Source organism: Haliotis rufescens, unplaced genomic scaffold (assembly GCF_023055435.1).
Source record: "Haliotis rufescens isolate VD_foot unplaced genomic scaffold, xgHalRufe1.0.p SCAF_8, whole genome shotgun sequence".
Classification (NCBI taxonomy): Eukaryota; Metazoa; Mollusca; class Gastropoda; order Lepetellida; family Haliotidae; genus Haliotis; species Haliotis rufescens.
The window spans coordinates 19,451,924-19,469,010 of NW_025964372.1; positions in this window are offsets into that span (position 1 = coordinate 19,451,924).

The window sequence follows — 17,087 nt, forward strand, 5'->3', positions numbered from 1 at the left end:
CTTTATGTCACTATACACTTTTGAAAGTGTGAAAACGATTTGAAACAACCACTAGAACCATTTAAGTAACAAACCATATCATGATGTAAACAGTTTCTGAGAGAATATATGGAACTGCATCTTCCCGAGGCAAGGGAGTTAACTATGAAAGTCCAGTTTCTACCCTTGCCGAACTAGGCTGGTATTATGGCGTTACATTTTGGCTGGACTAACGAGTCTATGCATAGTCCAATCAAAATCGCGAACCGACATCGAAATCAGGTTCGTAAACTGTCATGCAGACTTCGGTCGATTGCAGTCTTTTCAAGTTTTTAATCAAGGTGCTCACATGATTTGATGCACTTCGCGATGTAAGACCCGTTTTATCACAATATAGATCTTGATTGTCGATCAGATCGTCTTGACTAGGCGCCGCCTTTTTGTACTCATTGTTTACATTGCGGAAGTAGGCTAGGGTAGAAAATAGGTCACAGCCTCGCTTCGATTAGGGAATTCCCTTTTCGCTTTTCGACTAACGGTTATACTAACTTATAGTCCGGGAACAAACATTTTGAATATGCCTACCAAGTAGAGGCTAGTTGTACGCAGCAACATTTACTGTCAGTATTGTCAGTGAGTGTGTTATACCATGGATGGACCTCTGTGTCCAAACCACAAGCATGGCGAAGACGGTTATAAAATGATCGAGCCACTCCATCATGTCGCTTAAATTCATTGCATATTATACATTTCATACTTTTATTTTGATTTATAAATCAATGCAAAATTTCGAGTGGGAAGTGACTGTTCATGAGCAACAGAAAGCCTTCAGTTTCACTTTTCAGGCCAGCCGACTACATCCAAGCGAAGGACTCTGCAGGGTTGCTGATCCTCTCAAGACACTGCACGTAGGCTCGTTACAATGGTCGTTTAGGTAGTATCTCCTTGAAAAACTGAGTCTGGGCCGATTTGATATGGCACTTCGCTTGGTTGACACTCATTTCTGTACCCGTCAGCAGTACAGAACCATTAACAAAATCAACACTGACATTGAGATTATGTCCCACATCCTTGGCTCATTTATGAAAACTGTTGAATGCCTTATTTTCATCATGAGTCCTGAACTCCTTCAAAAGACGATCATCAGACAAATAAACGTTTACAAAAGTGCACAATACAATTCCATCATGAAGTACATCCACGTTAATTAAACCACGCCATCCCATTATGGTTGGTAAATATAAGCGTTTGAGGGAAGAGCGAGTGTAGTGGGATCTACTGTCTGACATGATTCTTTGTGTGAGGGCGCCCAATTCCCTGAATTTCTTGTTTCGTCTCATCAACAACACCAAAAGAATATGAAAGGACGGGTACAGCATAAGTACTTGTGGCTTTAACTTATTGCGAGGGTTCAAATCTGAAATCCAGATTTTCTTAAGTATACATTTGTACTCTGCCCAAAGTGTTTCCTTGATATGGGCATTCTGGAGCTTGCCCCTCACCTGCATCTCTAAGTTCTTAAGTCTGACCTTCCATGAGATGGTCAATAACTCCAAGTGAACTGACTGATCCTCCCTCTTCTACCTTGCCACGTTTCAGATGAAGAATGTTGCATTTGTCAAGTCCAAAGACATTCCGATACCATTAGAAAAGGACCCGACACGGGAATCTGTTTTTTTATGTGGCTCCTCCATTGGCAATACGTTCAAGATCATCCATGTAAAGGAGGTGAGTAAGGGGTGTTGGGGATCTGTGCTGAGGTCCATGATGAAAATCTTCCTCTGTGCTAAACAAAAAGCTTAAAGGATTAAGGGACAAACAGAAAAGCAAAGGACAAAAAGAATCGCACTGAATTATTATTATTATTATTATTATTATTATTATTATTATTATGCACTGAATTATTATCATTATGCACTGAATTGTTATTATTATTCACTGAATTATTATTATTATAATAATACAAGTTGACTGTTTATTTTTCGTTCAAGTTTGGGTTCATTAAAATGCAATGCATTATGGGTGTTATGTGTCATTAATGATAAATGCAATGAATTTTGGCTGCACCAGTTTCAAAGGCATTCCTTAGAAGTTGACGGGTGACAGAGTAGACACGGTTAATGGATAACAACTGCTTTATTTACTTCCAGGCGACTTTTCTACTTGACCTTCGAACAGCAAGTCCGCGCATCACCCATCCAACCCATTTGCTGGTAAACAAAAGTCGACGACACCTTTGTCATCCTTAAACAAGACCAACCCTGCTACTACAACATCTACCTGACATCATCCCCGAGTACAGTTCACCATTGAAACGGAAAAGAATAACTACCCTTCCTTGTCTCCAGAACCCCAACCAACAGAGACCCGTGAAGATCCGGGGTAGACTAGGTCTTCAGCAACCCACGCTTGTCGTAAAAGGCGACTATGCTTGTCGTAAGAGGCGACTAACGGGATCGTGTGGCCAGGCTCGCTGACTTGGTTGAAGCATGCCATCGATCCCAATTGCTTGGATCGATGCTCATGATGTCAATCACTGGATTGTCTGGTCCAGACACGATTATTTACAGACCGCCGCCATACGTCTCTACCCCAACCAAACGAGCCATCAACCTTTCTTCTCCTGGCCCACAAACACCTCTCAAGTCTATACTCACCTCAACAATTATCCACCCAAACTCGTCAACAAAGTCATCACCCTCCAATTTAGAGGGAAAATTTCCCACATCATCAGCCGCCTCCTTTAAAAGCAAGCCAGTACTGACACCTACTTCACCAGATACACCACCCTCAATACCCTACTGAGAGCTTGCGGTGGAAACACATCAAGAACCTAAAGGTGTAGTTTATTAAACTGACTGTAACTGTGGACAATCCTATGTGGGTGAAACATCCCGCCATATCAACTCCAGAATAAAAAAGCACAAGACATCAACCATCAAATCAGACAGAAAATCAGCCACCTCGGACCACATCAGCAACTGCCCAAATCACATCAACTGGGAAAACGTCCAAATCCTCTCCAACAACTTCCGCAACTTCACTAAAAGAAAACTCACAGAAGCAGTGCACATTCGTCGCCACAAGCCATCAATCAACAGAGTCCAAGGTTATTCATCCCATCCGCCTACTATGAATTCATTAAACAATAATCACCCCACCTGAAAACTTTAAACTGTTTAATTGGCTTCCCATCTCACTGGCTACCCCATCATGTGTTCCCTTCCATCATGTTGTTACAACATTACAGGCAGACATGAAGGTATTGTAAGAGAACATAGACTTTGTAGAATTTGTAAAACTGATTGTATTGAAGAATTTTATGTGCATGTCCAGTATATAATGATGTAAGAGCAAAATATCTAAATAACAAACGGTAACAAATTTTATAAATTAATGACACGTGATTTATCAATGTCCATTTATCATGCTATGAAACAAATAAAATGTATCAATTTGTAACGCCCCAGACAAAGCACTATTTGCCTTTGGCCTCATCAATAGGATGAATAAATATTTATTGATTGAGCATTATCCTTCTGTTGAAACTATTTAATCTACTAATGTAAATCTCACTCATTTATGCAATTGTTGTTGCTGTTAATTATGTACCATGTTCATTATTCAGCCTTGCTTGAAAACAGTAGAAGGATCTATTCCGAAACGACGCCTGTACAGTAAAACAACGAAGGTGTTATCCATAAATTTCGTCTACTTTGAAATATCACAATGTTCATTGTTAATGATGTTCACGATGACTGAGCACAATTCAATTGCCACGGTTTCCGTTTATTCGGAACAATATTTTCAGCGAATGTCAGATTTGGAAACAAGGAGATGGCATTAGCAATTATCTTTGAAAGACCTTGTTTTACCTTGTACCATACAATCTCTGCAACCAGTATCAGGAAACTGCAGATCAGCCCAATTCCCACAGCAAAGAACATACTCTGGATCTTGGTGAGTGACACAGCTTTAGGGAAACTCTCTACTGGACATTTGACCTTCGGGGCAGACTGAAGCCATTCTTGAAAGGTACGCTGCAGGATACCACTGTCGCGTAGATGATACATCCTGGCAGTGACAATGATTTACATAGGATTACATCTCGAGGATTACCAAACAAAAGAACGCTAACGGTCTAATGGTACAATGCAAAGCGTTGTCAAAATACACAGAAATCATCAGATGAAAACAGGGATTCTATTTATTGATGAAAAAGAAAATGACTTGACTATCGTTTTATAGGGGCAGTCAGATGGTACGACTAGTTTATTGCATCGGGTCAACAGCTATTCCAAGCCTTGTAATATTTACATATCCATTTTACAACGATATGGCAAACCCTATAAATAGAGTAAATGTGTAAAATAGTATAAATTGTCAGACCGGTAAATATTCATAATTTTAAATGAGGAAACGTCAAAATTAAACGTTAATGCAAGGGAATACTTCTGTGACAATTTGAAAGTAAATTCTCATTTTAATTTCGCATGGTGCGATGAGGTAATTAATTAAGTATTATTTAATTATTAATTAAATAAGTATTATGTACACTCATTATATTCGTCAATCTATTAAGTGAAGAATGATCGATTCAGACCTACGTGTTTTCCAGATCCTGTTTGAAAGGAGAAGACTTTGGAAGATGGAAGGCTGTGTAGGAATGTCCAAATTTAGTGTCGAGTACTTGTAATTTGCAATCAGCATAGCTTAAAGGGACCATTACTGTGCCCGAGATGAAAGCGTATTTTCCCTCATGGACTCTTTGCAGGTGCTTGGTGATGTTGATACCGAGTACGTCAGGATCTGTGACCGATAAGTCCCGGACTCGTTGTACGACACCCTTGATATCTGATTGCTTAGTATTCTGAAAATCATTGTGGAGTGGTCACATGTCTTAACACTAATCTAAATCTCTTGTAATGCAAATGTACAATAATGTACTTTTATGTATGTACAATAATTCGAACTGCGTTGCACATACCTATGCCTTGAACATTGCATGTAATCTATGTTCTTATGGGAAACAATCACGTGTATAGTGTAGACCTGTCAACCGTTCCAATCGTATCAAGATGATCCATTTTCAAGCCCCGTTTTTAATGAGATATTGTAGGTATTTGTCATCCAACACTATATTAAATATACCATGTACATCGACAGAACTGAAGCGAAATGGAAATCCTATTCGTCTACAGAATGAAGACACAGGTGACATGGATTTCAGCTTCAAGCAAGTTGATAAGGGCACTAGCACATGTACTGACCGTGAAGACCCGTGAAGAGAATAGGTCTTCAGAAACCCATGATTGCTGTAAGAAGCGACTAATGGGACCGGATGGTCGGGCTCGGTGACTTGGTTGACGCATGTCAAATAGTGGATTGCCTGGTCCAGACCGCCGCGATATATACTAGCCACATAATGAAACTGTGCACGGAGAAAATATATTCTGGATTGAAATACAACACAGCAAGAACAAAATGATGCAGACGCTGTAGCAGCTGAATGATCGGACCATAAGAAAATGTCAACGGGACCTGAACAACAACTGTTACGATGACGTCAGAAGATCAAAATGGAGTAGGGGGTCATACGACAAAGTCACAAAATCAATAACGGGTATGGCCACCCTGTGCGTGAATCACAGCAGTGCATCGCCGACGCATGGAGTCCACCAAATGGGCATGGAAGGCCTGGGGAATGGCCTGCCATATCCTTCTCAAATCCTGTGCCAAGTCACGGACGTTATCTGGAGGATGTGGAAGACGACGCAGACGGCGCTCCATTTCATCCCACACAGGCTCTATTGGGGAGAGATCTTGAGAAATTGCAGGCCATGGCAGTAACATGACATTGTTATGGTGAAGGAAATCCATTGCGACCCTAGCCGTGTGAGGACGAGCGTTGTCCTGTTGAAATGTCAATCCCGGGCTATGACGTTGCAGGAAAGGAATGACCACAGGCCTCAGAATCTGATCTCTGTAGCCAACACCGGTGAGATTGCCCTGAACAACCACCAAAGGGGTTCGGTGCCGTGCTGTTATCCAACCCCAAATAATCACAGAGCCACCTCCAAAACGATTCCTCTCCACAATACAGTTGCGTGCATAACGTTCTCCCAAACGCCGGTAGACACGTTGGCGCCCGTCACTGTGGGAAATGTTGAACCTCGATTCATCTGCAAAGACAACATTTCTCCACCATATTCGAGGTTGGCGAACATGATTTCGACACCATCTTAGACGGTTGACTCGATGACGGTGTGTCAGGATGGGAGGTATGGCAGGGCGTCGTGGTCGAATCCCGTACTGACGTAAACGATTCCTGACAGTGTTGGGATGGATACGGCGCAGTCCAGGAATTGTCTGGGACGTCGTTCCTGCCGTTTGGAACCTGTGTCGGAGATGTGTAACCCGAATCCATCTGTCCTGTCTTGGCGTCGTTACTCGGGGACGTCCTGAACGTGGGTGGTCGGCAACGTGATTAGTGTTCTGATAACGCCTCACCAATGCCGATATCGTGTTACGATGGCATTGGACATGTGTTGCCACCTGTTGTTGCCTCATTCCCGCTCGGATCATTCCAATGGCTTCATGACGCTGTGCAGCTGTCAATCTTGGCATGATTTGCTTGTGATATGCTTGTGTCTGCGCCTGAGAAGTTTTGAATTTTTGAATGACCACAGATCACGCTTTCCAAAGTGACAGCGAATTTTGAGTTGCACATGCTGTGTACAGCTACACAGGATGCACGTGCAGTAACACATTGCACGTCCATAGGCCCCCATCAATGACGTCATATCGCATGGCACGTGCATGAGCGTTTGAAAGTCTCCAATAATTGCTGTGTTCAAACCTATATTTCATATATGGACGGTGTGCCCTTATATCTATATTTTCTCCGTTTCTTAATGTGGCTAGTATAGCTGGAATATTGCTGAGTGCGACGTTAAACAACAAACATACTGTGCTGAAACGTCCCACCGAAAGAGCAAGAGAGACTGAAATCCACAAGTCAAACATTGTCTTCACTGTTAGTACATGCCACTTTAACATACCCCTACAGACGAGGAATCAATACATGGCTGGGTCACGTGTTCAAATTTCCACATTGAAAACACCCTTCCTTCGTTCTATTCGTGCTTTAGTGAAAAGACTGTGCCGCAAATACTTGTGTCAATAGATGTAGGACACCGTATCTAGTTTCAAACACAGCGTTATTGGAATTAAAGTATATTTGTGGGTGAAAACGAACTGACACTTTATGTTCGATTCCACACAGTCAGCCATCCTTGAGAACTCAAGTTACATTTCAGGAGATATTGATATACGTCCATAACGAAACGTTTTTCATGGATGAATGGCCGTGTCCATTGCTATTGATAATTAGTCAAAACATTTAAAGAAAGTGCTAATTTAAATTCCAATAAAGGAGTTATTAAAACAATGAAAGAAAGACGGGATAATATAACGGTGCCTCATATATGACCACTTGTCAAATAACGTTGACATTTTTTCTTTACCTGGAAAAGGTTTTCAGTAATGCTTGATGAATCGTAGCCTATTTTGTAGTCTTCTCTGGCTACAAGTTCAGTCAGGTTTGAAAATGGTGGCTTTTCTAATTTTATAGCAAATGTGGCCACGATGGTCCCGCAGTAGACAGCAGAGATAATGGTTGTAAACATCCACCATGCCGCAACAAAGATCCGATCCGAGTCATGTGATAAATGTCTTTCTGATCCTGTAAAAACAATTTGTTGTAGTCAAATAGATCACTTGACAAAAAACATTTGAATCTGGAACTTGCAAACCTATCCACACCTAGAATAATACAAATATCTTCTTTCAAAATGTGGTTATCTTTTAGCATGCACTTAAAGACTATCTAATAGTACATGTAATGTCGAACGACATTTTGTTGTAGATGAGTACGGGAGTGTGTGAATGTTGTTGAACAGCATAATTAACAGCAATATTCGAGCTGTATGAAGGCGATAATATCAAAAAAATAAAGAGACGGAAATGATCACCAAAGATCCACACATTCAGTGTCGAATGGCCCGTAATCAGCCAAGTCACAGAGCTTGATCATTCGATCAATTCTACTCGATTTTTGTCACAGGAACCGGTTAAAAACTAAATCGGTGTGTGTGTGTGTGTTTGTGTGTGTTTGTGTGTGTTTGTGTGTGTCTGTGTGTGTTGTGTGTGTGTGTGTGTGTGTGTGTGTGTGTGTGTGTGTGTGTGTGTGTGTGTGTGTGTGTGTGTGTGTGTGTGTGTGTGTGTGTTCATGCGTGTACGTGAGAATTCTCCACAATAAAAGTTTCATCAATTGAATATTTCAATCTTTTTTGCTTCACACATTATGTTTGATAAATTTAATAAAAACATAAGAAATATCTGCTAAACGCAGTGTACGAATCACAGTGGTTTACTGCTTGGTTTAATAACTATATTCTTACCTTGCTTCAAGCAGGCCCCATAAAGTTCAAATGTTGTTGATGTAACAGTGTCCATGTTATTTTTGCACGATGGGCACTGTTTTTCAGTTCGCAGATTGTGGTCCACATTCTTATCCTTGGAACTCAAATGCGACTTAATGAATCTCACAGAGGACAATAAGACAGTAGAAAAAAGCAGTGACACTCCAAGCACAATAAAGACATGAGATTGGAACGGTCTGAGAAAGACCAGCAGATGGTCCTGATCAGGCTCTTCCTTCCTGAACAATACTATGCGTTTGTTCTCAAACACGGGTGGCAAGATGAAATCCGCCACAGAGTAACGGTCGATGTGGATTGTGATATGGTCAGCTGACAAGTCGGCCTCCTGTGTTGACGCGCCAGGATGATTACATGAAATGAGTTTGACATAACATATCATAAACATTAATATCAACCGTAAAAAGACCTTTGATGTCAGAATCAGTGACTGCCATATGTCATGAGTAAACACATATGGAAATATATGTATTTCTGGGCATGGTATAACATATCTAGACTAGTTTTAACAAAGCTTGGTTTTCATAACGATAAGGTAGCACCTGCCCTAGTCACTGTACAATAAAGCGATAAAGCCCTTCCATGATCATACGAAAGCTCTGTTAAAGAAGAGTCCAGGGTCAAACACATGCAAAGGCAAGTCAATGGTTCACCTGAACAAATATAGGAAGATATGGTACAAGACAAAATAAGAAATTGCATGGGACATAATTTTGGTCACCGATGCTTCAAGTGTGGAAATATCCTCCACGTGTCTACCATAAAACTTTGTAAAAGGTTTACTATGACCTTGAATGTTGTAACCCTAATCAAACGTTTGAGCAAGAGTCATGTGGTACTGATATGACGCTCTTAGTCGAGCAAGCACGATTTCACGTCAAACGTGTACCAGAGGCATTAGCTGCTCGAATGTTGCTTGGAATATTTGGATTTTCTTAAACATTTTACTCACTTTCATAAAAGAGTTCTAAAAACAAATGAGGCATTTTCCCTAGTATTTTCTTTTATTTCCATTTCCCTTGGGAAAATCAGTGGAGGGGAATTGGTTACTTTAATTTAATTTAATTTAATCAAATCATTGATATAGCTTAAACGTTATTTATATCTGTTTTCAGTTTACCAATCCCAGAAGAAATTTCGATTCACACGCATAAAGAAACAGATAAGTAAGAAGGGAAACACAACTGGTGCCCTTGGGGATGCCTACTTATTGGCTAAATGTCCTATCCTCACATTTCAGATAGATGTTATTTATCAGGAAGTCCAACATGTCACATATTACCTTCACATGAAACCGCAGATGACATTTGTTTTCACGTAAGTCAAATTGTCCTGACCCTTTGAAGATAGAGATGACGAGTTCCATAAGGATCAACAGAGGCACTGGATATACATCCACTTCCCTAGCAGGAATATCTGCCTAACAGAAGTACTGGATATACATCTACTTCTCTAGCAGGGATATCTGCCTAACAGAAGTACTGGATATACATCTACTTCCCTAGCAGGGATATCTGCCTAACAGAAGTACTGAATATACATCCTCTTCCCTAGCAGGGATATCTGCCTAACAGAAGTACTGGATATACATCTACTTCCCTAGCAGGGATATCTGCCTAACAGAAGTACTGGACATACATCTACTTCCCTAGCAGGGATATCTGCCTAACAGAAGTACTGAATATACATCTTCTTCCCTAGCAGGGATATCTGCCTAACAGAAGTACTGGATATACATCTACTTCCCTAGCAGGGATATCTGCCTAACAGAAGTACTGGACATACATCTACTTCCCTAGCAGGGATATCTGCCTAACAGAAGTACTGAATATACATCTTCTTCCCTAGCAGGGATATCTGCCCAACAGAAGTACTGGATATACATCCACGTCCCTCGCTGGGATATCTGCCTAACAGAAGTACTGGATATACATCTACTTCCCTAGCAGGGATATCTGCCCAACAGAAGTACTGGATATACATCCACGTCCCTCGCTGGGATATCTGCCTAACAGAAGTACTGGATATACATCCACTTCCCTAGCAGGGATATCTGCCCAACAGAAGTACTGGATATACATCTTCTTCCCTAGCAGGGATATCTGCCTAACAGAAGTACTGGATATACATCTACTTCCCTAGCAGGGATATCTGCCTAACAGAAGTACTGGATATACATCCACGTCCCTCGCTGGGATATCTGCCTAACAGAAGTACTGGATATACATCCACGTCCCTCGCTGGGATATCTGCCTAACAGAAGTACTGGATATACATCCACTTCCCTAGCAGGGATATCTGCCTAACAGAAGTACTGGATATACATCCACTTCCCTAGCAGGGATATCTGCCCAACAGAAGTACTGGATATACATCTTCTTCCCTAGCAGGGATATCTGCCTAACAGAAGTACTGGATATACATCTTCTTCCCTAGCAGGGATATCTGCCTAACAGAAGTACAGGATATACATCCACTTCCCTAGCAGGGATATCTGCCCAACAGAAGTACTGGATATACATCTTCTTCCCTAGCAGGGATATCTGCCTAACAGAAGTACTGGATATATACCTACTTCCCTAGCAGGGATATCTGCCTAACAGAAGTACAGGATATACATCTACTTCCCTAGCAGGGATATCTGCCTAACAGAAGTACTGGATATACATCCACGTCCCTCGCTGGGATATCTGCCTAACAGAAGTACTGGATATACATCCACTTCCCTAGCAGGGATATCTGCCTAACAGAAGTACTGGATATACATCTACTTCCCTAGCAGGGATATCTGCCTAACAGAAGTACTGGACATACATCCACTTCCCTAGCAGGGATATCTGCCCAACAGAAGTACTGGATATACATCTTCTTCCCTAGCAGGGATATCTGCCCAACAGAAGTACAGGATATACATCTTCTTCCCTAGCAGGGATATCTGCCTAACAGAAGTACAGGATATACATCTACTTCCCTAGCAGGGATATCTGCCTAACAGAAGTACTGGACATACATCCACTTCCCTAGCAGGGATATCTGCCCAACAGAAGTACTGGATATACATCTACTTCCCTAGCAGGGATATCTGCCCAACAGAAGTACTGGATATACATCTTCTTCCCTAGCAGGGATATCTGCCTAACAGAAGTACAGGATATACATCTTCTTCCCTAGCAGGGATATCTGCCTAACAGAAGTACTGGATATATACATCTACTTCCCTAGCAGGGATATCTGCCTAACAGAAGTACAGGATATACATCTACTTCCCTAGCAGGGATATCTGCCTAACAGAAGTACTGGATATATACCTACTTCCCTAGCAGGGATATCTGCCTAACAGAAGTACTGGATATACATCTTCTTCCCTAGCAGGGATATCTGCCTAACAGAAGTACTGGATATATACCTACTTCCCTAGCAGGGATATCTGCCTAACAGAAGTACAGGATATACATCTACTTCCCTAGCAGGGATATCTGCCTAACAGAAGTACTGGATATATACCTACTTCCCTAGCAGGGATATCTGCCTAACAGAAGTACAGGATATACATCTACTTCCCTAGCAGGGATATCTGCCCAACAGAAGTACTGGATATACATCTTCTTCCCTAGCAGGGATATCTGCCTAACAGAAATACTGGATATACATCTTCTTCCCTAGCAGGGATATCTGCCTAACAGAAGTACAGGTTATACATCTTCTTCCCTAGCAGGGATATCTGCCTAACAGAAGTACTGGATATATACCTACTTCCCTAGCAGGGATATCTGCCTAACAGAAGTACAGGATATACATCTACTTCCCTAGCAGGGATATCTGCCTAACAGAAGTACTGGACATACATCCACTTCCCTAGCAGGGATATCTGCCTAACAGAAGTACAGGATATACATCTACTTCCCTAGCAGGGATATCTGCCTAACAGAAGTACTGGATATATACCTACTTCCCTAGCAGGGATATCTGCCTAACAGAAGTACTGGATATACATCTTCTTCCCTAGCAGGGATATCTGCCTAACAGAAGTACTGGATATATACCTACTTCCCTAGCAGGGATATCTGCCTAACAGAAGTACAGGATATACATCTACTTCCCTAGCAGGGATATCTGCCTAACAGAAGTACTGGATATATACCTACTTCCCTAGCAGGGATATCTGCCTAACAGAAGTACAGGATATACATCTACTTCCCTAGCAGGGATATCTGCCTAACAGAAGTACTGGACATACATCCACTTCCCTAGCAGGGATATCTGCCTAACAGAAGTACAGGATATACATCTACTTCCCTAGCAGGGATATCTGCCTAACAGAAGTACTGGACATACATCCACTTCCCTAGCAGGGATATCTGCCTAACAGAAGTACAGGATATACATCTTCTTCCCTAGCAGGGATATCTGCCTAACAGAAGTACTGGATATATACCTACTTCCCTAGCAGGGATATCTGCCTAACAGAAGTACAGGATATACATCTTCTTCCCTAGCAGGGATATCTGCCTAACAGAAGTACTGAATATACACCCTCTTCCCTAGCAGGGATATCTGCCTAACAGAAGTACTGGATATACATCTACTTCCCTAGCAGGGATATCTGCCTAACAGAAGTACTGGATATACATCCACTTCCCTAGCAGGGATATCTGCCTAACAGAAGTACTGGATATACATCTTCTTCCCTAGCAGGGATATCTGCCCAACAGAAGTACAGGATATACATCTTCTTCCCTAGCAGGGATATCTGCCTAACAGAAGTACAGGATATACATCTTCTTCCCTAGCAGGGATATCTGCCTAACAGAAGTACTGGACATACATCTTCTTCCCTAGCAGGGATATCTGCCTAACAGAAGTACTGGACATACATCCACTTCCCTAGCAGGGATATCTGCCTAACAGAAGTACAGGATATACATCTTCTTCCCTAGCAGGGATATCTGCCCAACAGAAGTACTGGATATACATCTACTTCCCTAGCAGGGATATCTGCCCAACAGAAGTACTGGATATACATCTTCTTCCCTAGCAGGGATATCTGCCTAACAGAAGTACAGGATATACATCTTCTTCCCTAGCAGGGATATCTGCCTAACAGAAGTACTGGATATACATCCACGTCCCTCGCTGGGAGTTTTGTCGTATGGGACAGTGGTATGGAATGTTGAAAAATAAAATGTTTTGATACAAATTAACATGTTTTTTTCTGATATAGCCAAGAAATATTGATTGCACTAAGACATTTATGAAATATATTTAATATCTTGTTGGATAACTGCAGTATGAACGCTTTGAACTGTTAAGATCAGTTAAAATCATTCACACAAGAATTTAACCTGCACGGTTCTAAGCGTTCATACTCAAGGAAACCAACACAATATGAAATTCATATCTTTTTGTGGCGGGTGCCTCCGTTGGGGCAGGATACGCTCACCTTTTCGCGAACGACTGGTATCATCATGATATACTAGTTGTCGCAATCGTACTATCAACTCTGCTTTATGCAGAGATTTCTATTGGACATGGAAAGGGTTATGCTCATCTTATTTATTGGCATATGCTTCGACAGCATCCATAATGATTTAAAAGTTGTGATCCCAATTGTAGGAAGGCTGCTCGTGATAGTTTGGTCCATATTTGAATAACAATATTTTGAAGTTAAAGGGATGCCAATATTGCTGTTACAAAGTTACAATGGAATGCAGTGACCCAATTGCGGGTATATTTGTCATGCTTCCGCAAAACAAAGTTCCAGTACCATAAATAAAAACATAACTCATTAATAATCACCCAGAGTTATTTTTGTTAAGTTCACATCAGAAAAGACTTAAAGTCAACAAATGTTATTTGTTAACGTTTTGTTGGATTCGTGAGCGTAAAATCATAACGATTTGTTTGCGCTTGTTCACCCACAACTGCGCATGACTACTAGTGTATGAATAACATTAAAAATGGAAACTGCGAGAAATGACGGCCACTTTTAAAACACGTGATGGACTATAGGGGACTTGGATTTTCACATTGAATTACAGTTGCTAAATATTCCTCGTGACATTATCCCACTTTTTGGGTCTGCAATGTTTGACGTTAACTGGGATTGGGATGACATTGCCAGGTTTGGTAGTTTTCTAACTCAACAGTGTCACTGGAGGGGACCATGAAAGGTCAGAAGGTCGTCGCGATATTGAAAATATACTGGAGGATGTGCCCTGAGCGGGGAAACTTGAAACAGGCTTGTCGCAAGCTGTGATTCAACATTTTACTGAGTTCCTGATTATGTTCGCCAGTACAGCCCCGAGTGTAACTTGCCTCATGTCCTTGATGTGCCCAAGTTCGACATTAGCGTCAATCAGTGCTTGGTTAGTAGTGGCCCTTACACAATGAGAGGTACATACGCAACCTAAGTTTGCTTCTTTGGATTTTGTGTTTATTATTGAACGGAGCTGCCGCTGGGGATTCCTCATGAAAAGAAGTTCCGGTCTAATATCTTGTAAACGTCAAAAGGTGAAATTTGAAGATTGGAGTTGTAGATTGGAGTGTTGGTTTTGAAGAATGGACGGGTCACGTGAATACCAAAAAAGCCATTTACATCACCGGAAAACCCATCAAAACTTCACAATAATAATATATTCTATATAACCTACTGTATCACCAACCTATTACATATTGCCTATACCATGCATACTGGTCTGTCTCTACTTACCCTTCTCTGCAACATGCCGAGCACTCCTGTCCACGAACCATTCTTGTTCTTGCCCCATACACCTTCTCTTGGCGAGATGACCTCATAACTGTTATACGTAATAATAATAATTATATTGCTTGTTCAGAAGGTTAGAAATTGCATTTAATGCTTCTGTGAGCAGCCTGTTATATTTTCAAATAATACAATAAGAGAGAACCAGGAAGCACTAATGTGGGTCCAATAAATGACAACATAGTGGAGTATACTTAAATCGTCAAGATTGGCTCCCACAGGGGTACCGATTATATGCGAATAAAACTATTTTCACTGAAGAATATTTCATAACTGTTTCTGTTTTATATGTTTAAATCAAACCCAAAAGATCAAAGAAGTCAACATTCATTCTTAATGAAGCAAAATTACTTGGCATAGGTCTTTATTTGAATCCTTTTGAATTATATAAAGAGGTATTCTAGTGAGAATCATTTTGAATGAATTAAGCAAACATTTTACGAAAAGTCGATAAAAAACGTTTCATGTTGCAAAATGGGAAATAGGAGCAGTACTGCATATGCTGGTTTTACTGAGATACCACATTGCAGATTAATATGGATGCCCCACTCGGAGCCAAACAGACTTTGTTTTATCCACTTAATTCCGAGCGTCAAGCAGGATAACAACACTTAACACATTGAAACTTCTTTTGGAATTGTTATGGGTAGGTATATGACGTATATACATCCACTTCCCTCGGAGAGATATCTGCCTAACAAAACCACTTCAACCAAACAACATTTGGGCAAGAAAGAGTATGTACGTCAAAAGTTGTGACATGTAGACACAAAAGGCAAGAACCGATGGAGTATGAGTATGAAACTGAGTATTGTCATACAATACGTGGGGATAGTTTTTTTTGTCTCTCTGAATCTTTATGCATAGACCTAAATATTAAACACATGAGGCGGTTTCACTACTTTTTCTTTTATTTATTTCACACATTTCCTTCTCAGGAAACCTTTCAATTTTTGACAAATTTTCCCGAACCTTTTAAGATAGAGAATTAACTTTACGTCTATGGACAACGTCTACAACGTGATATAGCGTGCAGAGACAAATGCCCTAATAGATCATGGAACGAATTTTTCACCGCAGGTTTGTTATTAGACAAGGTGGTTTGCAAAGTTGAAAAATTGAATGTTTTGACATAATTTCAAACAAATCCTTGAGCCTTCAAGAATCCACATGGTATTAATTCCACTACATACGTTTTTGTGAACATAAAGGAAGTCCTTTCTTGATGTTATTGTTATTGTGGATCATGGTCAATCTTGGTGATGGCGATTTGGTAATGCATTTGTTAGACTCGGCAAAATATTTCTCCTTGCATGAACTCCTACGGAGGCAATGAATCCATTACGAAAGACAAATTGACACATCTAAATGTTTCAGAGTCAAACCATGTCTATAAGGCTGACATTGTGGTTTCAAAACATAGCCACTATTAGGATGAACTACTATTTTTTAATGATGTCAGTACTTTATCAATGCAGCATAAGTTCTTTTGCAGGGTCTATTATTGCATGAAACAGATTCCCCATTTTCCATTTCTGTCTGTAATGTATGCATGTCGAAATGCATACATTCAGTTCTAAGATTAAAATTGCGGAGATATATCACATTGCACCTTGTTTTTTTTCATATCGGAGTCTCACATATGTTTTAAGGTAAGATTGTGTGCAGCAACTTACATATGTCCAAAGGATAAAGTTCACCTGAAATTAAGATTGACTGCCAACATCTGCAATATTTTGAGTGACAAGCTGGACACCTTCCGCTTGTTGACAATCTCGTAGCCATAGTTCCATGGATGAGTCTGCAATTACACACAAGAAGAGACATTGGTGAAGGTATGAGAG